The 26,605-nt window shown below is 53.1% G+C and overlaps 1 protein-coding gene and 1 long non-coding RNA gene across 4 annotated transcripts in view; both read left to right on the top strand.

Annotated features, from left to right (window-relative positions):
• The window catches only part of LOC122543561 (uncharacterized), a 696,117-nt gene that overhangs the window by 444,747 nt on the left and 224,765 nt on the right, over positions 1–26,605 (top strand). The gene's annotated exons all lie outside the window — the stretch shown is intronic.
• Positions 14,997–26,605, top strand: part of LOC148144627 (uncharacterized) — a 165,820-nt gene continuing 154,211 nt past the window's right edge. Inside the window, exon 1 of one of the 2 annotated variants that reach the window (XR_015751548.1) lies at positions 14,997–15,394. This is a non-coding gene — a long non-coding RNA (uncharacterized LOC148144627). The remainder of the gene's footprint in view (positions 15,395–26,605) is intronic. The other variant, XR_015751547.1, reaches the window with a different exon arrangement.

Raw genomic sequence — 26,605 nt, 5'->3', positions numbered from 1 at the left:
TCTTTCCTCCCCCATCCCCTTTCCTCCCCCCCATCCCCTTCCCTCCCCCTCCCCCTCCCCCCCTCCCCCTCCCCCCTCCCCTCGCCCCTCCCTTCGCCCTCCCCCCTCCCCCCTCCCCCTCCCCTCGCCCTCCCCCCTCCCCCCTCCCCCTCCCCTCGCCCTCCCCCTCCCCCTCCCCCTCCCCCCTCCCCTCGCCCTCCCCCTCCCCCCCTCCCCCTCCCTCCCCACCTCCCCCTCCCCCTCCCTCCATCTCCCCCTCCCTCCCCACCTCCCCCTCCCCCTCCCCCTCCCTCCCCACCTCCCCCTCCCCCTCCCTACCCCCTCCCTCCCTCACCCCCTTTCCTCCCTCCCTCCCTCCCTCACCCCCCTCCCTCCCTCCCTCACCCCCTCCCTCCCTCCCTCGCTCCCTCACCCCCCCTCCCTCCCTCCCTCCACCTCCCTCCCTCCCTCCCTCCCTCACCCCCTCCCTCCCTCCCTCACCCCCCCTCCCTCCCTCCCTCCACCTCCCTCCCTCCCTCACCCCCCTCCCTCCCTCCCTCCCTCACCCCCCTCCCTCCCTCCCTCACTCCCCTCCCTCCCTCCCTCCCCCCTCCATCCACCCCTCCCTCCCCCCCTCCCTCCCTCACACCCGTCCCTACCTCCCTCACCCCCCTCCCTCCCTCCCTCACCCCCCTCCCTCCCTCACCCCCTTTCCTCCCTCCCTCCCTCACCCCCTTTCCTCACCCCTCCTCCCTCACCCCCTTTCCTCCCTCCCTCCCTCATCCCCTTTCCTCTCCCCTCCTCCCTCACCCCCTTTCCTCTCCCCTCCTCCCTCATCCCCTTTCCTCTCCCCTCCTCCCTCACCCCCTTTCCTCTCCCCTCCTCCCTCACCCCCTTTCCTCTCCCCTCCTCCTCCCTCACCCCCTTTCCTCCCTCCTCCTCCCTCACCCCCTTTCCTCCCTCCCTCCCTCACCCCCTTTCCTCCCTCCTTCCCTCACCCCCTTTCCTCCCCCCTCCTCCCTCACCCCCTTTCCTCCCCCCTCCTCCCTCACCCCCTTTCCTCCCCCCTCCTCCCTCCCTCACCCCCTTTCCTCCCTCCCTCACCCCCTTTCCTCCCTCCCTCACCCCCTTTCCTCCCTCACACCCTTTCCTCCCTCCCTCCCTCACCCCCTTTCCTCCCCCCTCCTCCCTCCCACACCCCCTTTCCTCCCTCCCTCACCCCCTTTCCTCCCTCACACCCTTTCCTCCCTCCCTCCCTCACCCCCTTTCCTCCCCCCTCCTCCCTCCCACACCCCCTTTCCTCCCTCCCTCCCTCATCCCCTTTCCTCCCCCCTCCTCCCTCCCACACCCCCTTTCCTCCCTCCCTCCCTCACCCCCTTCCCTCCCTCCCTCCCTCACCCCCTTCCCTCCCTCCCTCCCTCCCTCCCTCACCCCCTTCCCTCCCTCCCTCCCTCCGTCCCTCACCCCCTTCCCTCCCTACCTCCCTCACCCCCTTCCCTCCCTCCCTCCCTCCCTCACCCCCTTCCCTCCCTCACCCCCTACCCTCCCTCCCTCCCTCCCTTCCCTCCCTCCCTCCCTCACCCCCTTTCCTCCCTCGCTCCCTCACCCCCTTTCCTCCCTCGCTCCCTCACCCCCTTTCCTCCCTCGCTCCCTCACCCCTCTCCTCCCCCCTCCTCCCTCCCTCACCCCCTTTCCTCCCCCCTCCTCCCTCCCTCCCTCACCCCCTTTCCTCCCTCCCTCATCCCCTTTCCTCCCCCTCCTCCCTCCCTCCCTCACCCCCTTTCCTCCCTCCCTCCCTCACCCCCTTTCCTCCCTCCCACCCTCACCCCCTTTCCTCCCTCCCTCACCCCCTTTCCTCCCTCCCTCCCTCACCCCTTTTCCTCCCTCCCTCCCTCACCCCCTTCCCTCCCTCCCTCACCCCCTACCCTCCCTCCCTCCCTCCCTCACCCCCTTCCCTCCCTCACCCCCTTTCCTCCCTCCCGCAGCCCCTCACACCCTTTCCTCCCTCCCTCCCTCCCTCACACCCTTTCCTCCCTCCCTCCCTCTCTCACACCCTTTCCTCCCTTCCTCACACACTTTCCTCCCTCCCTCACCCCCTTTCCGCCCTCCCTCACCCCCTTTCCGCCCTCCCTCCTCCCTCACACCCTTTCCTCCCTCCCTCCCTCACCCCCTTTCCTCCCTCCCTCCCTCACCCCCTTTCCTCCCTCCCTCCCTCCCTCACCCCCTTTCCTCCCTCCCTCCCTCCCTCACCCCCTTTCCTCCCTCCCTCCCTCCCTCACCCCCTTTCCTCCCTCCCTCCCTCACCCCCTTTCCTCCCTCCCTCCCTCACCCCCTTTCCTCCCCCCTCCCTCCCTCCCTCACCCCCTTTCCTCCCTCCCTCCCTCCCTCACCCCCTTTCCTCCCTCCCTCCCTCACCCCCTTTCCTCCCTCACCCCCTTTCCTCCTTCCCTCACCCCCTTCCCTCCCTCCCTCCCTCACCCCCTTCCCTCCCTCCCTCCCTCACCCCCTTCCCTCCCTCCCTCCCTCACCCCCTTCCCTCCCTCACCCCCTTCCCGCCCTCCCTCCCTCACCCCCTTCCCTCCCTCCCTCCCTCCCTCCCTCACCCCCTTCCCTCCCTCCCTCCCTCCCTCCCTCACCCCCTTCCCTCCCTCCCTCCCTCACCCCCTTCCCTCCCTCCCTCCCTCACCCCCTTCCCTCCCTCACCCCCTTCCCGCCCTCCCTCCCTCACCCCCTTCCCTCCCTCCCTCCCTCCCTCACCCCCTTCCCTCCCTCCCTCCCTCCCTCCCTCCCTCACCCCCTTCCCTCCCTCCCTCCCTCACCCCCTTCCCTCCCTCCCTCACCCCCTTCCCTCCCTCCCTCCCTCCCTCCCTCACCCCCTTCCCTCCCTCCCTCCCTCCGTCCCTCACCCCCTTCCCTCCCTACCTCCCTCACCCCCTTCCCTCCCTCCCTCCCTCCCTCACCCCCTTCCCTCCCTCACCCCCTACCCTCCCTCCCTCCCTTCCCTCCCTCCCTCCCTCACCCCCTTTCCTCCCTCGCTCCCTCACCCCCTTTCCTCCCTCGCTCCCTCACCCCCTTTCCTCCCTCGCTCCCTCACCCCTCTCCTCCCCCCTCCTCCCTCCCTCACCCCCTTTCCTCCCCCCTCCTCCCTCCCTCCCTCACCCCCTTTCCTCCCTCCCTCATCCCCTTTCCTCCCCCTCCTCCCTCCCTCCCTCACCCCCTTTCCTCCCTCCCTCCCTCACCCCCTTTCCTCCCTCCCACCCTCACCCCCTTTCCTCCCTCCCTCACCCCCTTTCCTCCCTCCCTCCCTCACCCCTTTTCCTCCCTCCCTCCCTCACCCCCTTCCCTCCCTCCCTCACCCCCTACCCTCCCTCCCTCCCTCCCTCACCCCCTTCCCTCCCTCACCCCCTTTCCTCCCTCCCTCAGCCCCTCACACCCTTTCCTCCCTCCCTCCCTCCCTCACACCCTTTCCTCCCTCCCTCCCTCTCTCACACCCTTTCCTCCCTTCCTCACACACTTTCCTCCCTCCCTCACCCCCTTTCCGCCCTCCCTCACCCCCTTTCCGCCCTCCCTCCTCCCTCACACCCTTTCCTCCCTCCCTCCCTCACCCCCTTTCCTCCCTCCCTCCCTCACCCCCTTTCCTCCCTCCCTCCCTCCCTCACCCCCTTTCCTCCCTCCCTCCCTCCCTCACCCCCTTTCCTCCCTCCCTCCCTCCCTCACCCCCTTTCCTCCCTCCCTCCCTCACCCCCTTTCCTCCCTCCCTCCCTCACCCCCTTTCCTCCCCCCTCCCTCCCTCCCTCACCCCCTTTCCTCCCTCCCTCCCTCCCTCACCCCCTTTCCTCCCTCCCTCCCTCACCCCCTTTCCTCCCTCACCCCCTTTCCTCCTTCCCTCACCCCCTTCCCTCCCTCCCTCCCTCACCCCCTTCCCTCCCTCCCTCCCTCACCCCCTTCCCTCCCTCCCTCCCTCACCCCCTTCCCTCCCTCACCCCCTTCCCGCCCTCCCTCCCTCACCCCCTTCCCTCCCTCCCTCCCTCCCTCACCCCCTTCCCTCCCTCCCTCCCTCCCTCCCTCCCTCACCCCCTTCCCTCCCTCCCTCCCTCACCCCCTTCCCTCCCTCCCTCCCTCACCCCCTTCCCTCCCTCACCCCCTTCCCGCCCTCCCTCCCTCACCCCCTTCCCTCCCTCCCTCCCTCCCTCACCCCCTTCCCTCCCTCCCTCCCTCCCTCCCTCCCTCACCCCCTTCCCTCCCTCCCTCCCTCACCCCCTTCCCTCCCTCCCTCACCCCCTTCCCTCCCTCCCTCCCTCACCCCCTTCCCTCCCTCCCTCACCCCCTTCCCTCCCTCCCTCCCTCATCCCCTTCCCTCCCTCCCTCACCCCCTTCCCTCCCTCCCTCCCTCCCTCACCCCCTTCCCTCCCTCCCTCACTCCCTCCCTCACCCCTTCCCTCCCTCCCTCACCCCCTTCCCTCCCTCCCTCATCCCCTTTCCTCCCCCTCCTCCCTCCCTCCCTCACCCCCTTTCCTCCCTCCCTCCCTCACCCCCTTTCCTCCCTCCCTCCCTCACCCCCTTCCCTCCCTCCCTCCCTCACACCCTTTCCTCCCTCCCTCCCTCACCCCCTTTCCTCCCTCCCTCCCTCACCCCCTTTCCTCCCTCCCTCCCTCACCCCCTTTCCTCCCTCGCTCCCTCACCCACTTTCCTCCCTCGCTCCCTCACCCCTTTCCTCCCCCCTCCTCCCTCCCTCACCCCCTTTCCTCCCTCCCTCCCTCACCCCCTTTCCTCCCTCCCTCCCTCACCCCCTTTCCTCCCTCCCTCACTCCCTTCCTCCCACACCCCCTTTCCTCCCTCCCTCACCCCCTTTCCTCCCTCCCTCACCCCCTTTCCTCCCCCCTCCTCCCTCCCTCCCTCACCCCCTTTCCACCCTCCCTCATCCCCTTTCCTCCCCCTCCTTCCTCCCTCCCTCACCCCCTTTCCTCCCTCCCTCCCTCACCCCCTTTCCTCCCTCCCACCCTCACCCCCTTTCCTCCCTCCCTCACCCCCTTTCCTCCCTCCCTCCCTCACCCCTTTTCCTCCCTCCCTCCCTCACCCCCTTCCCTCCCTCCCTCACCCCCTTCCCTCCCTCCCTCCCTCACCCCCTTCCCTCCCTCAACCCCATTCCTCCCTCCCTCACCCCCTTTCCTCCCTCCCTCACCCCCTTTCCTCCCTCCCTCACCCCCTCACACCCTTTCCTCCCTCCCTCCCTCCCTCACACCCTTTCCTCCCTCACTCCCTCTCTCACACCCTTTCCTCCCTCCCTCACACCCTTTCCTCCCTCCCTCACCCCCTTTCCGCCCTCCCTCACCCCCTTTCCGCCCTCCCTCCTCCCTCACACCCTTTCCTCCCTCCCTCCCTCACCCCCTTTCCTCCCGCCCTCCCTCCCTCACCCCCTTTCCTCCCTCCCTCCCTCCCTCACCCCCTTTCCTCCCTCCCTCCCTCACCCCCATTCCTCCCTCCCTCCCTCCCTCACCCCCTTTCCTCCCTCCCTCCCTCACCCCCTTTCCTCCCTCACCCCCTTTCCTCCTTCCCTCACCCCCTTCCCTCCCTCCCTCCCTCACCCCCTTCCCTCCCTCCCTCCCTCACCCCCTTCCCTCCCTCCCTCACCCCCTTCCCTCCCTCCCTCCCTCACCCCCTTCCCTCCCTCAACCCCTTCCCTCCCTCCCTCCCTCACCCCCTTCCCTCCCTCCCTCCCTCACCCCCTTCCCTCCCTCCCTCCCTCCCTCACCCCCTTCCCTCCCTCACCCCCTTCCCTCCCTCCCTCCCTCCCTCACCCCCTTCCCTCCCTCCCTCCCTCCCTCACCCCCTTCCCTCCCTCCCTCCCTCCCTCACCCCCTTCCCTCCCTCCCTCCCTCCCTCACCCCCTTCCCTCCCTCCCTCCCTCTCTCACACCCTTTCCTCCCTCCCTCACACCCTTTCCTCCCTCCCTCACCGCCTTTCCGCCCTCCCTCACCCCCTTTCCGCCCTCCCTCCTCCCTCACACCCTTTCCTCCCTCCCTCCCTCACCCCCTTTCCTCCCTCCCTCCCTCACCCCCTTTCCTCCCGCCCTCCCTCCCTCACCCCCTTTCCTCCCTCCCTCCCTCCCTCCCTCACCCCCTTTCCTCCCTCCCTCCCTCCCTCACCCCCTTTCCTCCCTCCCTCCCTCCCTCACCCCCTTTCCTCCCTCCCTCCCTCCCTCACCCCCTTTCCTCCCTCCCTCCCTCACCCCCTTTCCTCCCTCCCTCCCTCACCCCCTTTCCTCCCCCCTCCCTCCCTCCCTCACCCCCTTTCCTCCCTCCCTCCCTCACCCCCTTTCCTCCCTCACCCCCTTTCCTCCTTCCCTCACCCCCTTCCCTCCTTCCCTCACACCCTTCCCTCCCTCCCTCCCTCACCCCCTTCCCTCCCTCCCTCCCTCACCCCCTTCCCTCCCTCCCTCCCTCACCCCCCTCCCTCCCTCCCTCCCTCACCCCCCTCCCTCCCTCACCCCCTTCCCTCCCTCCCTCCCTCACCCCCTTCCCTCCCTCCCTCCCTCACCCCCTTCCCTCCCTCCCTCACCCCTTCCCTCCCTCCCTCCCTCACCCCCTTCCCTCCCTCCCTCCCTCCCTCACCCCCTTCCCTCCCTCCCTCCCTCCCTCACCCCCTTCAATTCCCACCTCAGGCGACTGACTGTGTGGAGTTTACACGTTCTCCCTGTGTCTGCGTGGGTTTCCTCCGGGTGCTCCGGTTTCCTCCCACAGTCCAAAGATGTGCAGGTCAGGTGAATTGGCCATGCTAAATTGCCCGTAGTGTTAGGTAAAGGGTAAATGTAGGGGGTATGGGTGGGTTGCGCTTCGGCAGGGCGGTGTGGACTTGTTGGGCCGAAGGGCCTGTTTCCACACTGTAAGTAATCTAATCTAATCTAATGAGGGGCTTGTCGTATGAAGAGAGATTGATCAGTTTCGGCCTATACTGTCGAGAATTTGGAAGAATGAGAGCAGATCAAATTGAGGTATTCATGATGATAAAAGGTATGGATAAAGTCAAAATGGAGTGGATGCTCCTTTTGTGGGATATTTTCAAACGAGAGTTCATACACAAATGATAAGGGGGAGCAAATTTAAAACAGAATTGAGGAAACTACTTCTCCAACAGGGTTGTGAATCTGTGGAATTCGCTCCCCCAAAGTGGTGGATGCTGGGACGAGTGAATTTCAAGAGGACTTAGACAGGTTTTTACTTGGTGATGGATTGAAGGGTTATGGGGAAAAGGCAGGAAAATGGGCATGAGGAGTGTATCATCCAGGATCGAATGGCGGAGCAGAGAAGATTTTCAGGAATGTTGCTGGGAGTGAAAGTTTTGAGTTATAGGGAGAAGCTGGGGCTTTTTTAACCCTAGTGGGTCAGATCTTAAGGAGTGACCTTATAGAGGTCACTCCTTAAGAGAATCACGGGTGAATACACAAGGTCTTATACCCCAAGGAGTGAGTATAAATACTCACCCTTCGACGCCAACGGTCACTTTGAGTGCGAGCAGCAGCTAAGGTAAGACAGTTTGTTTTAAAATTACTTACCGGTAGCGGGCAGCGGTGTTTTTTTCTCTCTTTACAGAAAGAGCGGGAGCAGCAGGGGGAAGTGACGAAGACCGGAGGGGCAGCCGGGTAGGTTTTTTTTCTCCCTTTAAAAGCGCGCAGGAGAAGAACCCGAGGCACTACAGAGGTAGTGTCTCCCACCCGCCCTCCTCCTCTAACCTAAATAATAAGACCCGTTGTGGTAAGTAGGTAAGTGCTGCATTTTGCTTGTTGTATTCTTTAGACCCAGTTTTTTTTTATAAAAGGTTACTTTCAGAGGGATGGCAGTGAAGGCAGTGCAATGTTCCTCTTGCAACATGTTTGAGGTGAGGGATGCCATGGACGTCCCTGCTGATAACACTTGCAGGAAGTGCACCCATCTCCAGCTCATCCAAGACCGTGTTAGGGAACTGGAGCTGGAGTTGGATGAACTTAGGATCATTCGGGAGGCAGAGGGGGTCATAGATCGGAGCTTTAGGGAAGTAGTAACTCCAAAGATGGCAGACAGATGGGTGACAGTGAGGGGGACTGGGAGGAAGCAGCCAGTGCAGGGACCCCCTGCGGCCGTTCCCCTCAAGAACAAGTATACCGTTTTGGATACTTGTGGGGGGGATGACTTACCAGGGGCAAGTAACGGGGCTCAGGCCTCTGGCACGGAGCCTGTCCCCGTTACTCAGAAGGGAAGGGTGGAGAAGAGCAGAGCAATAGTAATTGGGGACTCGATAGTTCGGGGATAGATAGGAGGTTTTGTGGGAACGAGAGAGACTCACGTTTGGTATGTTGCCTCCCAGGTGCAAGGGTACGTGATGTCTCTGATCGTGTTTTCCGGGTCCTTAAGGGGGAGGGGGAGCAGCCCGAAGTCGTGGTCCACATTGGCACCAATGACATAGGTAGGAGGAGCGCTGAGGATGTTAGGCAGGCTTTCAGGGAGCTAGGTTGGAAGCTCAGAGTTAGAACGAACAGAGTTGTTGTCTCTGGTTTGTTACCCGTGCCACGTGATAGAGAGTCGAAGAATAAGGAGAGAGAACAGTTAAATGCGTGGCTACACGGATGGTGCAGGAGGGAGGGATTCCGGTATTTGGATAACTGGGGTTCTTTCTGGGGAAGGTGGGACCTCTATAAACAGGATGGTCAACACCTGAACCTGAGGGGCACCAGTATCCTTGGTGGGAGGTTTGCTAGTGCTCTTGGGGGGGGGGGTTAAACTAACTCTGCAGGGGCATAGGAACCCAGACTGTAGCTTTAGGGTGCAGGACCTGGAATGTAGGGAGGTTAGGAACATGGCATCAATTTCATAGGAGGGTGCCTGTAAACAGGAAAGTGGTTTGAAGTGTGTATACTTCAATGCAAGAAGTATACGAAATAAGGTAGGTGAACTTGCAGCGTGGGTTGGTACCTGGGACTTCGATGTTGTGGCTATTACGGAGACATGGGTAGAACAGGGACAGGATTGGCTGTTGCAGGTTCCAGGGTTTAAATGTTTTAGTAGGGTCAGAGGTGGGGGTAAAAGAGGGGGAGGTGTGGCATTGCTTGTCAAAGATAGTATTACAGCTGTGGAAAGGACGATGGATGAAGACTCGCCATCTGAGGTAGTTTGGGCTGAGGTTAGGAATAGGAAAGGTGAGCTCACCCTGTTAGGAATTTTTTACAGGCCTCCTAATAGTCCTAGAAACGTAGAAGAAAGGATTGCGAGGATGATTCAAGAGAAGAGTGAAAGTAATAGGGTGGTTGTTATGGGGGACTTTAACTTTCCTGATATTAATTGGGAAAGCTATAGCTCAAGTTCGTTAGATGGGTCAGTGTTTGTCCAATGTGTGCAGGAGGGTTTCCTGACACAATAAGAAGATAGGCCAACAAGAGGTGAGGCCATACTGGATTTGGTTCTGGGTAATGAACCAGGCCAGGTGTTAGAATTAGAGGTAGGTGAGCACTTTGGGGACAGTGACCACAATTCGGTGACCTTTACTCTAGTGATGGAGAGGGATAAGTGTGCACTACAGGGCAAGAGTTATAGATGGGGGCAGGGAAATTATGATGCTGTGAGGCATGACTTAGGATGTGTGGCCTGGAAAAGTAAGCTTCAAGGCAAGGGTGTAATTGATATGTGGAGCTTGTTCAAGGAGCAACTATTGAGTGTCCTTGATAAGTATGTGCCCGTCAGGCAGGGAGGAAAGGGTCGTGTGAGGGAGCCGTGGTTTAATAAGGAATTGGAATCCCTTGTTAAATGGAAGAGGGCGGCCTATGTAAAGATGAGGCGTGAAGGTTCAATTGGGGCGATTGAGAGTTATAAGGTAGCCAGGAAGGACCTGAAGAGAGAGCTAAGAGCAGCAATGAGGGGTCATGAAAGGTCCTTAGTTGGTAGGATTAGGGAAAACCCTAAGGCTTTCTATAGGTATGTCAGGAATAAAAGAATGACTAGGGTAGGAATAGGTCCAGTCAAGGATAGAATGGGAAGTTGCATGTGGAGGCTGAAGAGATTGGGGAGACACTGAATGAATACTTTTCGTCAGTATTCAATCAGGAACAGGACATTGTTGTCAATGTGAGTACTGAGTCACAATTAAGTAGAATGGATGGCTTTGAGGTATGTAGAGAAGAGGTGTTGGAAATTCTGGAAAGGTTGAAAATAGATAAGTCTCCTGGGCCTGATGGCATTTATCCTAGGATTCTCTGGGAAGCAAGGGAGGAGATTGCAGAGCCATTGGCCTTGATTTTTATGTCCTCGTTGTCTACAGGAGTAGTGCCAGAAGATTGGAGGCTAGCAAATGTGGTTCCCTTGTTCAAGAAGGGGAGTAGGGATAACCCTAGTAACTATAGGCCGGTGAGTCTCACTTCTGTTGTGGGAAAAATCTTAGAGAGAATTGTAAGGGATAGGATTTATGAACATCTGGATAGGAATAATGTGATCAAGGATAGTCAGCATGGTTTTGTGAAGGGCAGGTCGTGCCTCACAAACCTTATTGAATTCTTTGAGAAGGTGACTAAGGAGGTGGACGAGGGGAAAGCAGTAGATGTGGTGTATATGGATTTTAGTAAGGCGTTTGATAAGGTTCCCCATGGTAGACTACTGCAAAAAATACGGAGGTATGGCATTGAGGGTGAGTTGGAGGTTTGGATCAGGAGTTGGCTGGCTGGAAGAAGACAGAGGGTAGTAGTTGATGGCAAAGGTTCATCTTGGAGTGCCGTCACTAGCGGTGTTCCGCAAGGATCTGTTTTGGGACCATTGTTGTTTGTCATTTTTATAAATGACCTGGAGGAGGGGTTAGAAGGTTGGGTGAGTAAGTTTGCGGATGATACGAAAGTCGGAGGAGTTGTAGACAGTGAGGAAGGATGTGGCAGGTTACAGCGGGATATAGATAAGCTGCAGAACTGGGCAGAAAGGTGGCAAATGGAGTTCAATGTAGCTAAGTGTGAGGTGATTCACTTTGGTAAGGGTAATAAAAAGATGGGGTACTGGGCTAATGGTCGGATACTTGGTAGTGTGGAGGAGCAGAGGGATCTTGGTGTCCATGTACACAAATCTTTGAAAGTTGCCACCCAGGTAAATAGTGCGGTGAAGAAGGCATATGGCGTACTGGCTTTTATTGGTAGAGGAATTGAGTTCCGGAGTACTGAGGTCATGTTGCAGTTGTATAAGACTCTGGTGCGGCCACATCTGGAGTATTGTGTGCAGTTTTGGTCGCCATACTATAGGAAGGATGTGGAGGCACTGGAACGGGTGCAGAGGAGGTTTACCAGGATGTTTCCTGGTATGGTAGAAAGATCGTATGAGGAAAGGCTGAGGCACTTGGGGTTGTTTTCATTGGAGAAAAGAAGGTTTAGGGGTGACTTGATAGAGGTGTATAAGATGATTAGGGGTTTAGATAGGGTCGACAGTGAGAATCTTTTTCCACGTATGAAGTCAGCTATTACAAGGGGGCATAGCTATAAATTAAGGGGGGGTAGGTATAGGACAGATGTTAGGGGTAGGTTCTTTACTCAGCGAGTCGTGAGTTCATGGAATGCCCTGCCAGTAGCAGTGGTGGACTCTCCCTCATTATGGGCATTTAAGCGGGCATTGGATAGGCATATGGAGGATAGTGGGCTAGTGTAGGTTAGGTGGGCTTGGATCGGCGCAACATCGAGGGCCCAAGGGCCTGTACTGCGCTGTATTCTTCTATGTTCTATGTTCTAAGGTTGGGGAGTCAAAAACTAGAAGGCATATGTTTACGGTGAGAGGAGGAAAGATCAAAAGAGGACCTAAAAGACAACGTTTTCACGGAGAGAGCTGTACATCTCTATGACTCTATGTATGGAATGAGTTGCCAGAGAATGTTGTGTAGGTGGGTACAATTACACCATTTAAAACGTGTTTGGACGAATAGTTCGGATTTAGAGGGGTAAGGGCCAAATGCTGAAAATTGGGACTGGGTCAGATTGGGACATCTGGTCAGCATGGATGAATTGAACCGAAGGGTCTGTTTCCATGCAGTGTGACTCTGTAAGTCTATAACTCTATGACAAAACCAGACCTTTTCACTGATAACGTTCCTGCTGGATTTTTTTTAGTGCACCCAGTTTCAGGAGATTTGTGGTGGGTGAACTTGGCAAATGTCCTGCATCCTGGAAATTCTGCAAAATAAGAATAAATAATAGCTCCCCTGTGAATGGTACAATCTAACCCCCCACCCCCATGTGAATGGTACAAACCTCCCCTTTCCTCCCCCCGAATGGTACTGTCCTCCTCACCTACGCTATGCCCCCAATGAAAGTTCCAATTCTCCCTCTCCGAATGGTACAATCCTTTCTTCCGGCACACCCAGGCAGGGGACAAGGCAAAAGTGAGGACTGCGGATGCTGAAACCAGAGTTTACATCAGAGTGGTGCTGGAAAAGCACGGCAGGTCAGGCAGCATCCGAGGAGCAGGAAAATCGACGTTTCGGGCAAAAGCCCTTCATCAGGAATGTTCCTGTTTCTCGGATGCTGCCTGACCTGCTGTACTTTTCCAGCACCATTCTGATCTAAACTCATGCAGAGTACGATCCTCCTCTACCCACGTCCGCCATGAATGGTGCAAGCCAACCCTTCTTATGTTAATGGTACGTTCTGTGAGCACACAGAAGCAAGCCCTTCAGTCCTATCCTAAATTAATCTCGTGACCCATTTGCCAGCATTTGGCCCATATCCCACTGAATCCTTCCTATTCATGTTCCCATCCAGGTGCATTTTTTTCTTCTTCAGAGAATACTTTGGTGAGAGCCAAGATATGCTATTACTGACCCTTTCCCCACTGAGCTTCACCGTTCCTTCATGGTAATTGTAGCTGGAGTAGCCAGACATCTGAAAAGGATTTCCTGAAAAAAAAAATTCAAGATTGGGCTCAGTGGTGGATTTTCTTAAACTTTATTATTGTAGCTTTCACTTGACAAAAAAAACTTCCAGTTCTTGTTGTCCAAGGCAGAGGAGCTATTCATTTAAGATACAATTGAGATCGAAACGTTTTTTACAATGTTTTTCCATCATTTCCAGTGATTGCCTGTCACTTAGTCCATTGAGCTTCATCTTTTTGTGATTCAATAGATATGATTTGAAGTGAATTCTGTAAGATGTTTTTGTATTTTATTTATCTTTGCTTTGTTCTTTGTATTAAAGATTTCCTTTACATGATATTTTAATAAAACTATCTCAATGTATAATAATGAAGTGGCTAATTTATTCTGAAATTATTTCACTTAATCGGTCAATTGCCAAATAATAAATGTATAACTTTTGTAAATATTGATACCCAGGAAATCTACTTAATATTTGTAAACATCTTATCCAAATCATAAAATGACTGTGTCTTCATATGAAATAAAATTCGCAATGTTTTATTAAATGATTGAAAGTAACTTTGCACTTAATTGCTCCATTTGGGATTAACAATGTGACTTTGATAAAAAAAATCTTTCACAATTTATGGTGAGTCTATTAACAAATGAATGTTGCCATTTGCTCTGGAACTACCTCAACTCAATTTGAAATTCTTGAATGAGTTGAATAAAGAGTGCAAAGTGAATATTTATTGCACTTTTTTGAAATTCTCTACACTACCATTGTATTTGGTTAAACAAGATATGTATTTCTCCTCATAAGTTTGTATTTCTTTGATATTTTATTTGTCATTGCTATTGCCCAAACAGCCTAAAAAAATGTTTCGGCATTTGGTGAAGTTGTGAATTTTCAGTCTAGTAATGTCATTCAATTGTGAAACAATCTGAAGATTAATTTAAGTACATATAAGAACGTCAAAATGTAGAATTGACAATGAAATTCTACAATCGTGGCTGCTCTCAATTTGGTATAGACTGAATATCAAGTGAAATGATAAGAATAAGTAGAAATAATGGCATTGTGCACAAACTGTAGTGTGAGTTCAAAATTTTTCTGATCATTTAATTCTGACACATGCAGTGATGGCAGCGCCATGATCTGTTTTATTTGTTTGTTCCTGGAATGTAAGCATCACATCATCATGCCTTATTTCCCTCGGAAACTTGACTGCTAACAATGCAGATAGGAATATTGGGTGAGGACAAGATGAGATTGAGTAGCAAGGCCTACTGTGGCATAACATATTGTACTGGCCTGCACTGTACCCTGACAACACAGAAACTTTGGGAGGAGAACAAAAATTGGAATTTCTACCTAAACATTGATGCTCCCAAAAGGAGGTTGTTTGGTCCATCAAATTTGTAATGGCTCTTTTGTTGAATTATTTCCCTGCATCCACATATATGTGGAATAATTTTCTTTTCAAGAAGTTTGCAATTATCTTTGCCATTTACTGGCTCCATTACCCCTTCAAGATCATTCCAAATCGTATTAACTTGCTTATTTTCTTAAAAATTAAATCGTCTCACCCCCAGCCCAATCCCCTTTCTAAAAGCGGCTGCACTATTTCCAATATGGTCATGCTTTCCAAATATTACCATGTAATTTTAATTATGACCAAGTCTCTTTAGATTTCAATATATCTTTTCAAACATAAAAATGTCCCTTTACATGTAGCTCAGCCCTTTAAAGGTGTTATGTTCCTCGAAGTGCAATCTTGCCCCTCGATAATGTATATTTACCCCTTTAGATTTGATTATGTCTCTTAAAGGGATATTTCTGATTATAAATAGGGCAGGGTCTCTCCGATTCATTTAGTTATGACTGCGTCACTTTCCATATTAAGATATCCTTTTGAATATTCCCACATCCCTTTGAAATATACTCTTGTTCATTTAAATATCTTTATTTGCAGAAATAGCCCGTTAAAATGTATATGTCCCTTTAAAATGCAGATTTCCCCTATTTGATATGACGATGTTTTGTTATATGTCGGAATATCTCTTCAAATTGAGCCGTGAGCTTTCACAATGTGGACAGGGCTCCTGGAAACGTGGCAGTGTCCCCCCTGCAGCTGCAGAGCGAGACAGGAGAGTTTGTTTTTGTGAATGAGCAGTTGTAGCGCGAGGTGGCTGTTGCTTGGTGACGGTGAGGCTCCCCGGCCCCGCCCATCCCCCCGTGCAGACGTCACGCGGGGGCGAAGGCGGTTGGGAGGAGAAGTCGCTCGAGCGGGGAAGCGGCGGGAGGGCGGCCGTTAGGAAAATGGCGCCGTGCGGCCCGGGGCAGACACCCGTCACTGGGCACCGCCGCCTTCCTGGCGCAGCTGCTGTGTCACGGCCACACCGGCCGGCTGTACAGCAGGCAGGAGCCGGTGAGCATTCTGGAGGCGGATGGGGTTAAGGGCCTGCTTGGGAACTCGTCGGCCGCCTGGGTGGTGGAGTTCTACTGGTCGTGGGGCGGCCCCTGTGTCAACTATGGGGCCACCTGGAAGGTACTGGGCCCGGGAGGTGAAAGGTGAGGCAGGTTGTGGGGGGGACGGAGGGGAAGGAATGTGGGGCCTGTCCTGTCATAGTGACATTTTACACTCACTTTCCATCTGCTTTTACTGGGGCTTGTGCTGTTTACCCTCACTGTTTGTTTCATCCTTGTGCTTTTTACCCTTGCGGACTAAAATAATTTATAGATTAGGGGGTGTAGGTTAGGGAGGATTGGCCGTGCTAAATTACCATAGTGCCCAGGGATGTGTAGGCTCGGGAGGATTGGCCATGGGCAATACAGAGTTGAAAAATGTGGTGCTGGAAAAACACAGCAGGCCAGGCAGCATCCGAGGAGCAGGAGAATCGACGTTTCGGGCATAAGCCCTTCTTCAGGATTCCTGTCATAGTGACATTTTACATTGACTAAACGTCGATTCTCCTGCTCCTCAGATGCTGCCTGGCCTGCTGTGTTTTTCCAGCACCACATTTTTCAACTCTGCTTTCCAGCATCTGCAGTCCTCACTTTCTCCATGGGCAATACGTAGTAAGGGGGTGGGTATGAGTGGGATGCTCTTCAGAGGGCCAGTGTGAATAGATGGCTGAATGCCCTGCTTCCACATTCTCGGGATTCTATGATTCAACCCACAAAGGAAGATTTATCTGCACCTATCCTGTCAAGCCACTTTCAGAATTCTACTGGTTTCAAGAAGATCACTTCTGGTTCATGGAGATATACAACAGAGAAACAGACCCTTCGATCCAACTCGCCCATGCCGATCAGGATTCCCAAACTAAATTAGTCCCACTTTCCTGCATTTGGCCCATACCCCTCTAAAACCTTTCTCTCCATGCACCCATCCAAATGTCATTTAAACTGCACCTGCATTTACCACTTCCTCAGCAAGTTCATTCCACACACAGACCACCCTCTGTCAAAACGTTGTCCCTCAGGTTCCTTGTAGATCTCTCTCCTCTAACCTTATAAAAAGCTCCCTTGTTTTGATCTCCCCTTTGCTATTCACCTTGCCTCTGCCCTTCATGATTTTATAAATCTCAATAAGGTCATCCCTCAACCTCCTGTGCTCCAGTGGAAAAAAAGGTCCCAGCCTCTCTTGAAACTCAAACCCTCCAGTCTTGTCAACGTCCTCGTAAATCTTTACCAAAACCGCACTAATAATAACCATTGGTGGCATCCAAATCATTTATGTAAATGACAAAACATAGAAGGCCCAGCACCGATCCTTGTGGCACTCCACTGGTCACAGGCCTCCAGTCTGAAAAACAATCCTCCACCACCACCTTTGAGCCAGTTCTGTATCCAAATGGCTGGTTCTCCCTGTATTCCATGAGATCTAACCTTGCTAATCAGTCTCCCATGGGGAACCTTGTCAAACGCCTTACTGAAGTCCATATAGATCTCATCTACTGCTCTGCCCTCATCAATCTTCTTTGTTACTTCAAAAAACTCAATCAAATTTGTGAGACATGATTTCCCACACACAAAACCATGTTGACTATCCCTAATCAGTCATTGCCTTTCCAAATACATGTACATCCTGTCCCTCCAACAACTTGCCCACCACCAAGGTCAGGCTCACCAGTCTATAGATCCCTGGGTTGTCTTTACCGCCCTTCTTAAAGCTATCTCATGTCCCCGTTTTGCCCTCCTGATTTCCCTCTTAAGTATACTCCTACTTTCCTTACACTCTTCTAAGGATTCACTCGATCTATCCTGTCTATACCTGACATATGCTTCCTTCTTTTTCTTATAGCATTCCCTATACCTACCAGCCTTCCCTTTCAGGAGAAAGTGAGTCTGCAGATGCTGGAGATCAAAGTTGAAACTTTATTGCTGGAACAGCACAGCAGGTCAGGCAGCATCCAGGGAACAGGAGATTCGACGTTTCGGGCACAGGCCCTTCTTCAGGAATGAGCAGAGAGTGTTCAGCAGGAGAAGATAAAAGGTAGGGAGGAGGGACTTGGAGGAGGGGAGTTGGAAATGTGATAGGTGGAAAGAGGTCAAGGTGAGGGTGATAGGTCGGAGTAGGGTGGAGGCGGAGAGGTCAAGAAGAAGACTGCAGGTCAGGAAGGCGGTGCCGGGCTGGAAGGATCCGGCTGAGACAAGGTGGGGGGAGGGGGGATGAAGAAACTGGTGAAGTCCAAGTTCATCCCCTGCGGTTGGAGGGTTCCCAGTCGGAAGATAAGACGCTCCTCCTCCGACCGTCGGGTTGTTGTGGTTTGGCGGTGGATGAGTCCAATGACCTGCATATCCTCGGTGGAGTGGGAGGGGGAGTTGAAATGCTGTGCCACAGGTTGGTTGGGTTGGTTCGTCCGGGTGGCCCAGAGGTGCTCCCTGAATCGCTCCGCAAGTAGGCGGCCTGTCTCCCCAATATAGAGGAGGCCACACCGGCTGCAGCGGATGCAGTAGATGATGTGGGTGGAGGTGCAGGTGAATCTGTGGCGGATATGGAAGTTTCCCTTGGGGCCTTGGAGAGAAGTGAGGGGGGAGGTGTGGGCGCAAGTGTTGCACCTCCTGCGGTTGCAAGGGAAGGTGCCGGGAGTGGTGGTTGGGTCGGTGGGGGGTGTGGATCTGACAAGGGAGTCGCGGAGGGAGTGGTCTCTACGGAAAGCTGATAGGGGAGGGGAGGGAAATATATCCTTGGTGCTGGGGTCTGTTTGGAGGTGGCGGAAGTGACGGCGGATGATGCGCTGTACATGGAGATTGGTGGGGTGGTAGGTGAGGACCAGTGGGGTTCTGTCCTGGTGGCGGTTGGAGGGGCGGGGCTCAAGGGCGGAGGAGCGGGAAGTGGAGGAGATGCGGTGGAGGGCACCGTCGACCACGTCGGGGGGGAAATTGCGGTCCTTGAAGAAGGAGGCCATCTGTGTTGTACGTATTTTGAACTGGTCCTCCTGGGAGCAGATGCGGCGGAGACGAAGGAATTGGGAGAATGGGATGGCGTTTTTACAGGGGGCAGGATGGGAGGAGGTGTAGTCCAGGTAGCTGTGGGAGTCGGTAGGTTTGTAGTAGATGTCCGTGTTGATTCGGTCGCCTGAGATAGAAACAGAAAGGTCTAGGAAGGGGAGGGAGGAGTCCGAGACTGTCCAGGTGAATTTGAGGTCGGGGTGGAAGGTGTTGGTGTAGTGGATGAACTGTTCAACCTCCTCGTGGGAGCACGAGGTAGCGCCGATACAGTCATCAATGTAGCGAAGAAAAAGATGGGGGGTGGGGCCAGTGTAGTTGCGGAAGATGGATTGTTCCACATACCCTACAAAGAGGCAGGCATAGCTGGGGCCCATGCGGGTGCCCATGGCTACTCCTTTTGTTTGGAGAAAGTGGGAGGATTGGAAAGAAAAGTTGTTCAGGGTGAGGACCAGTTCGGTCAGTCGAAGGAGGGTGTCGGTGGAAGGGTACTGGGTGGTACGGCGGGAAAGGAAGAAGCGGAGTGCTTTGAGTCCTTCGTGATGGGGGATGGAGGTGTACAGGGACTGGATGTCCATGGTGAAGATGAGGCGTTGGGGACCGGGGAAGCGGAAATCCTGGAGGAGGTGGAGGGCGTGGGTGGTGTCATGAACGTAGGTGGGGAGTTCTTGGACTAATGGGGACAGGACCGTGTCGAGGTATGCCGAGATGAGTTCGGTTGGGCAGGAGCAGGCTGAGACGATGGGTCGTCCGGGGCAGTCAGGTTTGTGGATTTTGGGCAGGAGGTAGAAACGGGCGGTTCGGGGTTGTGGGACTATGAGGTTGGAGGCGGTGGATGGGAGGTCCCCTGAGGTGATGAGGTTATGGACGGTCTGGGAGATGATGGTTTGGTGGTGGGGGGTGGGGTCATGGTCAAGGGGACGGTAGGAGGAGGTATCTGCGAGCTGGCGTTTGGCCTCAGCGGTGTAAAGGTCAGTGCGCCAAACTACTACTGCGCCTCCCTTGTCAGCTGGTTTGATGGTGAGGTTGGGGTTGGAACGGAGGGAGTGGAGGGCTGCGCGTTCCGAGGGTGAGAGGTTGGAGTCCAACCTCTCACCCTCGGAACGCGCAGCCCTCCACTCCCTCCGTTCCAACCCCAACCTCACCATCAAACCAGCTGACAAGGGAGGCGCAGTAGTAGTTTGGCGCACTGACCTTTACACCGCTGAGGCCAAACGCCAGCTCGCAGATACCTCCTCCTACCGTCCCCTTGACCATGACCCCACCCCCCACCACCAAACCATCATCTCCCAGACCGTCCATAACCTCATCACCTCAGGGGACCTCCCATCCACCGCCTCCAACCTCATAGTCCCACAACCCCGAACCGCCCGTTTCTACCTCCTGCCCAAAATCCACAAACCTGACTGCCCCGGACGACCCATCGTCTCAGCCTGCTCCTGCCCAACCGAACTCATCTCGGCATACCTCGACACGGTCCTGTCCCCATTAGTCCAAGAACTCCCCACCTACGTTCATGACACCACCCACGCCCTCCACCTCCTCCAGGATTTCCGCTTCCCCGGTCCCCAACGCCTCATCTTCACCATGGACATCCAGTCCCTGTACACCTCCATCCCCCATCACGAAGGACTCAAAGCACTCCGCTTCTTCCTTTCCCGCCGTACCACCCAGTACCCTTCCACCGACACCCTCCTTCGACTGACCGAACTGGTCCTCACCCTGAACAACTTTTCTTTCCAATCCTCCCACTTTCTCCAAACAAAAGGAGTAGCCATGGGCACCCGCATGGGCCCCAGCTATGCCTGCCTCTTTGTAGGGTATGTGGAACAATCCATCTTCCGCAACTACACTGGCCCCACCCCCCATCTTTTTCTTCGCTACATTGATGACTGTATCGGCGCTACCTCGTGCTCCCACGAGGAGGTTGAACAGTTCATCCACTACACCAACACCTTCCACCCCGACCTCAAATTCACCTGGACAGTCTCGGACTCCTCCCTCCCCTTCCTAGACCTTTCTGTTTCTATCTCAGGCGACCGAATCAACACGGACATCTACTACAAACCTACCGACTCCCACAGCTACCTGGACTACACCTCCTCCCATCCTGCCCCCTGTAAAAACGCCATCCCATTCTCCCAATTCCTTCGTCTCCGCCGCATCTGCTCCCAGGAGGACCAGTTCAAAATACGTACAACACAGATGGCCTCCTTCTTCAAGGACCGCAATTTCCCCCCCGACGTGGTCGACGGTGCCCTCCACCGCATCTCCTCCACTTCCCGCTCCTCCGCCCTTGAGCCCCGCCCCTCCAACCGCCACCAGGACAGAACCCCACTGGTCCTCACCTACCACCCCACCAATCTCCATGTACAGCGCATCATCCGCCGTCACTTCCGCCACCTCCAAACAGACCCCAGCACCAAGGATATATTTCCCTCCCCTCCCCTATCAGCTTTCCGTAGAGACCACTCCCTCCGCGACTCCCTTGTCAGATCCACACCCCCCACCGACCCAACCACCACTCCCGGCACCTTCCCTTGCAACCGCAGGAGGTGCAACACTTGCGCCCACACCTCCCCCCTCACTTCTCTCCAAGGCCCCAAGGGAAACTTCCATATCCGCCACAGATTCACCTGCACCTCCACCCACATCATCTACTGCATCCGCTGCAGCCGGTGTGGCCTCCTCTATATTGGGGAGACAGGCCGCCTACTTGCGGAGCGATTCAGGGAGCACCTCTGGGCCACCCGGACGAACCAACCCAACCAACCTGTGGCACAGCATTTCAACTCCCCCTCCCACTCCACCGAGGATATGCAGGTCATTGGACTCATCCACCGCCAAACCACAACAACCCGACGGTCGGAGGAGGAGCGTCTTATCTTCCGACTGGGAACCCTCCAACCGCAGGGGATGAACTTGGACTTCACCAGTTTCTTCATCCCCCCTCCCCCCACCTTGTCTCAGCCGGATCCTTCCAGCCCGGCACCGCCTTCCTGACCTGCAGTCTTCTTCTTGACCTCTCCGCCTCCACCCTACTCCGACCTATCACCCTCACCTTGACCTCTTTCCACCTATCACATTTCCAACTCCCCTCCTCCAAGTCCCTCCTCCCTACCTTTTATCTTCTCCTGCTGAACACTCTCTGCTCATTCCTGAAGAAGGGCCTGTGCCCGAAACGTCGAATCTCCTGTTCCCTGGATGCTGCCTGACCTGCTGTGCTGTTCCAGCAATAAAGTTTCAGCCTTCCCTTTCACCCTGACAGGAATATACTTTCTCTGGATTCTTGTTATCTCATTTCTGAAGGCTTCCCATTTTTCAGCCGTCCCTTTACCTGCAAACATCTGCCTCCAATCAGCTCTCGAAAGTTCTTGCCTAATACCTTCAAAATTGGCCTTTCTCCAATTTAGAACTTCAACTTTTAGATCTGGTCTATCCTTTTCCATCACTATTTTAAAACGAATAGAATTATGGTCACTGGCCCCAAAGTGCTCCCCCCTGACCCCTCAGTCACCTGCCCTGCCTTATTACCCAAAAGTAGGTCAAGTTTTGCACCTTCTCTAGTAGGTACGTCAACATACTGAATCAGAAAATTGTCTTGTACACACTTAAGAAATTCCTCTCCATCTAAACCTTTAACACTATGGCAGTCCCAGTCGATATTTGGAAAGTTAAAATCCCCTACCAAAACTACTCTATTATTCTTACAGATAGCTGAGATCTCCTTACAAGTTTGTTTCTCAATTTCCTTCTGACTTTTGGGGGGGTTCTATAATGCAATCCCAATAAGGTTATCATCCCTTTCTTATTTCCCAGTTCCACCCAAATAACTTCCCTGGATATATTTCCAGGAATATCCTCCCTCAGCACAGCTTTGAGTTCAGAAGTGTGGATGTCTTCCTGCAGTTAGGTCGGTCATTGAATGTATTCAAGGCTGAGATCATTTGACTTTGATGAACAAAGAAGTGGATGGTTCTGGGGAAGGCAAGAAAATGGTTTTAAGACCAGTGTAGAACAGTTGCAGAGTCACACAGCATAGAAACAGACCCTTCAGTCCAACTAGTCCATGCTGACTATATGCACAAACTAAACTAGTCCCACCTGCCAATGTTTGGCCCATATCTTTCTGAAACATTTCTATTCATGCACTTATTCAAATTTATTTTAAATGTTGTTACTGTACCTGCATCCACTACTTCCTCTGGACATTCATTTGACACACACTCCACTCTGTTAACCAAAAATGTGCTCTTTTTAAAATTTTTCTCCTCTCTCCTTAAAAAGATTGCTCCCTAATCTTGAAACAACACCTGATATTGACCTCATAGAGTCATAGAGATGTACCGCCGGGAAACAGACCCTTCGGTCCAACCCGTCCACGCCGACCAGACATCCCAACCCAATCTAGTCCCACCTGCCAGCACCCGGCCCATATCCCTCCAAACTCTTCCTATTCATATACCCATCCAAATGCCTCTTAAATGTTGCAATTGTACCAGCCTTCACCACATCCTCTGGCAGCTCATTCCATACACGTACCACCCTTATCTATACCCCTCGTGATTTTATAAACCTCTATGAGGTCACCTCTCAACCTCCTATGCTCCAGTGAAAACGTTCCAGCCTATTCACCTAGATGTCAGTATATCCATATTCAGCTGTTCAATCCTGGTGCAGGCTTGAAAGGCCAAATGGCCAACTCCTGCTCCCAATTCTCTCACTGTGTCCAGGACAGCAAGAGACCATAAGACATAGGAGCAGAAATTAGGCCATTCAGCCCATCAGGTCTGTTCGTACCATTCAATCGTGGCTGATAGGTTTCTTAACCCCATTCTCCCGTGCTCTCCCTGTAACTCTCCATCCCCATGATACTCAGGAACCTATCTACCTCAGTCTTAAATATCCTCAGTGTCCTGGCCTCTACAATCTTTTGTAGAAATGAATTCCATAGATTCGCCATGCTCTTACTGAAGAAGTATCTCCTTATTTGCATTCTAAAACGTCTGCCTGTGCCCTCCGGTCCTAGTCTCTCCTACCAATGGAAACATCCTCTGAAAATCCAGTCCATCCAGGCTGTTCAGTATTCTGTATGTTTCCATTAGATCCCCCTAAGTGTGGGCCTGTTAATCAGCATGAAACAGACCCTTCAGGATGAGGTACAGCAGGGATTAGGTTCAGCAATGAGAGAATGGAGGGAGAGTATGTGGGATGGAGATTTTCAGCTTCTAGGGAATAAGAGAGGAAAGAGAGTTTAGCATAAATTAGAATTGATCGGATGGGCCAAGGAGTGGTAGATGGTGTTTAATTCAGAGAAATATGAGATGTTGTATTTTGGTCCAGCAATCCAGGCAGGACTGACACAGTTAAGGGGAGTGTCGCAGAACAAAGAGACCTTGGAGTGCAGGTTCATAGTTCCTTGAAGGTGGAGTCTTACATAGACAGTATAATGAACAAGTTGTTTGGTATGCTTTCCTTTATTGGTCAGAGCATTAAGTATAGGAACTGGGAGATCATTTTGCAGCTGTACAGCACATTGGTTAGGCCATTTTTGGAATACTGCATTCAATTCTGCTCTCTCTGATGTAGGAAAGATGTTATGAAACTTTGAGAGGGGTCAGAAAATATTTAGAAGGCTGTTGCCAGATTTGGAGGGTTTGAGCTGCAGGTAGGGGCTGAATAGGCCAGGTATATTTTCTTTGGAGCATCAGAGGCTGAGTGGTAACCTTAAAGAAGTTTATAAGGGACATGGATACAGTGAATACCCAAGGTCTTTTCGCCATGGTAGGGGAGTCCAGAACTAAAGGGGCATAAGTTTAAGGTGAGTAGGGAAAGGGATCTGAGGGGCAACATTTTTTCAGACAGAAGGTGGAGCGTGAATGGAATGAACTGCCAGAGGAAGTGGGGAGGCTGGTACAATGACAACATTTAAAAGCCACTGGATAGGTACTTGAATAGGAAGGATTTAGAGGGACGAGTCAAATGCTGGGAAATTGGACTAGATTAGTTTGTAAAAAATGGTTGGCAGGGACGAGTTGGGCCGAAGGGTCTGTTTCTTTAATTGTCTTCAGTGAAAGCAGAAGCGTTTTTTAGATTAGATTAGATTAGATTAGATTACTTACAGTGTGGAAACAGGCCCTTCGGCCCCACACCGACCCGCCGAAGCGCAACCCACCCATACCCCTACATTTACCCCTTTAACCTAACACTACGGGCAATTTAGCATGGGCAATTTAGCATGGCCAATTCACCTGACCTGCACATCTTTGGACTGTGGGAGGAAACCGGAGCACCCGGAGGAAACCCACGCAGACACTGGGAGAATGTGCAAACTCCACACAGTCAGTCGCCTGAGTCGGGAATTGAACCCGGGTCTCTGGCGCTGTGAGGCAGCAGTGCTAACCACTGTGCCACCATGCCGCTGTGTTGTGAAAACTGGACTTTCAGAGCAGCTTTCAAAGATGTTTTGCCCTTATTCAGAGCAGAAGAAGTTACAATGAAATCTTTTATTTGTGAGACAGCAACTGAGTGAGTGAGTACATCTGGGATTTGGTGGAAAGTGGGAATTCATTGCACTGTGGGGATGAAACCCTACCCTATCCAGTCATTTCTGCTGGTAGATGAGACTCGGCCTCAAGATTAGGGGAAGTAGATTTAGGATGAGGAGGAACTGCTTTTCCTGGAGAGTAGTGAAACGATGGAAGTCTCTGCCCAAGGAAGCAGAGAAGGCAGCTTCGTTAAGTATATTCAAGATACAATTAGATGGGTTTCTGCATAATTGGGGAATTAAGGATAGTTGGGACACTGCAGGGAGGAGGAGCTGAGATGATGGACAGATCAGAAATAATCTTAATGATGGCAGAGCAGGCAGGACAGGCCAAATGGCCGACTCCTGCTTCTATTACTATGAACCTATAACCCTGCATTTCCCATGGCTTACCCAACTAACCTGTACATCCCTGGACACTGTGGGCAATTTAGCCTGGCCAATCCAAATCAAGGCTGGTGAGCAATGTCGTGATGTGGAAATGAACATCAGAGAATGATAGAAAGGGACAAGGAGAGTAAATATACCAGCAATTAAAACTGGATTCAGAAGATCACAAAAACTGAAACTAAAAACTGAATGTGAGCTGCATTGTAACAGAAGTGAATGAATTGACTGAACACATTGAAGAGAATAATTATGATCTGAGACTCCTTACAGGGACATGGCTTCAGGATGGCAAGGACTGGATCCTGAATATCGAGGGGGTAGTCAAATGGGAAGCTCAGTAAAGGAAGAGGGTTGGCACTGCTAATCAAAGCACTGATCACAGGGTGGTCTGGTGTCAGCTTGGATTTCAGGTCTGGATTTCTCTGTCCTCTGTTAACCTCCCTGTTCCCACAGAGTAAGATGTCGGTCTGTTCTCAGCTCTGCTGGATTTCTGCTGAAGCTTTGACACGTTTGGGAACAAAAAAACATTTACCAAAAAAACAATCCATCTACCAGACTGTCAACCAGTCCAAATCTGAAGTAGTGGTCTCCCAGGATTCTGATAGTGCTCTACCTGAGGAATTCTCTCTCTCTTACATCTAACTATTAGTACCCAGCTATAATTTACAACAATATTTACCCCAACAGAAATAAAGTATCTGTTATCAAATAGACATATAGATATACAGCATGGAATCAGGGTTTCTCTATTACATACATAGAACCACACTCTCCATGGGGATGCATTTGAATTTGCAGCATTACATTTGCAGATACATTCTATTTTGCTCAAAAATTCTAAATTGGAGGAAGGCCAAATTTGACGGTATTAGGCGAGAACTTTCAAAAGCTGATTGTGTGCCAATGTTTGCAGGTAAAGGGACAGCTGGAAAATGGGAAGCCTTCAAAATGTGATAACTAGAGTCCAGAGAAAGTATATTCCTGTTACGGTGAAAGGAAAGGCTGGTAGGTGTAGGGAAAGCTGGATGACTGGAGAAATTTAGGATTTGGTTCAGAAAATGAAGGAAGCATATGTCAAGTATAGACAGAATAGATCGAGTGAATCCTTAGAGTTTAAAGGCAGTAGGAGTATACTTAAGAGAGAAATCAGGAGAGAAAAAGGGGACATGAGATAGCTTTGGCAACTAGAGTTGAGGAGAATCCAAAGGGTTTTTACAAATACATTAAGGACAAAAAAGTAAGTAGGGAGCAGATAGAGCCCCTCAAAGATCAGCAAGGTGGCATTTGTGTGGAGCTGCTGGAGATGGGGGAGATACTAAACGGGTATTTTGCATCAGATTTTACTGTGGAAAAGGGCATGGAAGATATAGAATGTAGGGAAATGGATGGTG

Source organism: Chiloscyllium plagiosum, unplaced genomic scaffold (genome assembly GCF_037043375.1).
Source record: "Chiloscyllium plagiosum isolate Xiang-an unplaced genomic scaffold, Cpla_swu_hap1 HiC_scaffold_27, whole genome shotgun sequence".
In the NCBI taxonomy this organism is placed as follows: domain Eukaryota; kingdom Metazoa; phylum Chordata; class Chondrichthyes; order Orectolobiformes; family Hemiscylliidae; genus Chiloscyllium; species Chiloscyllium plagiosum.
This window is presented reverse-complemented; position numbering and strand designations above follow the sequence as displayed.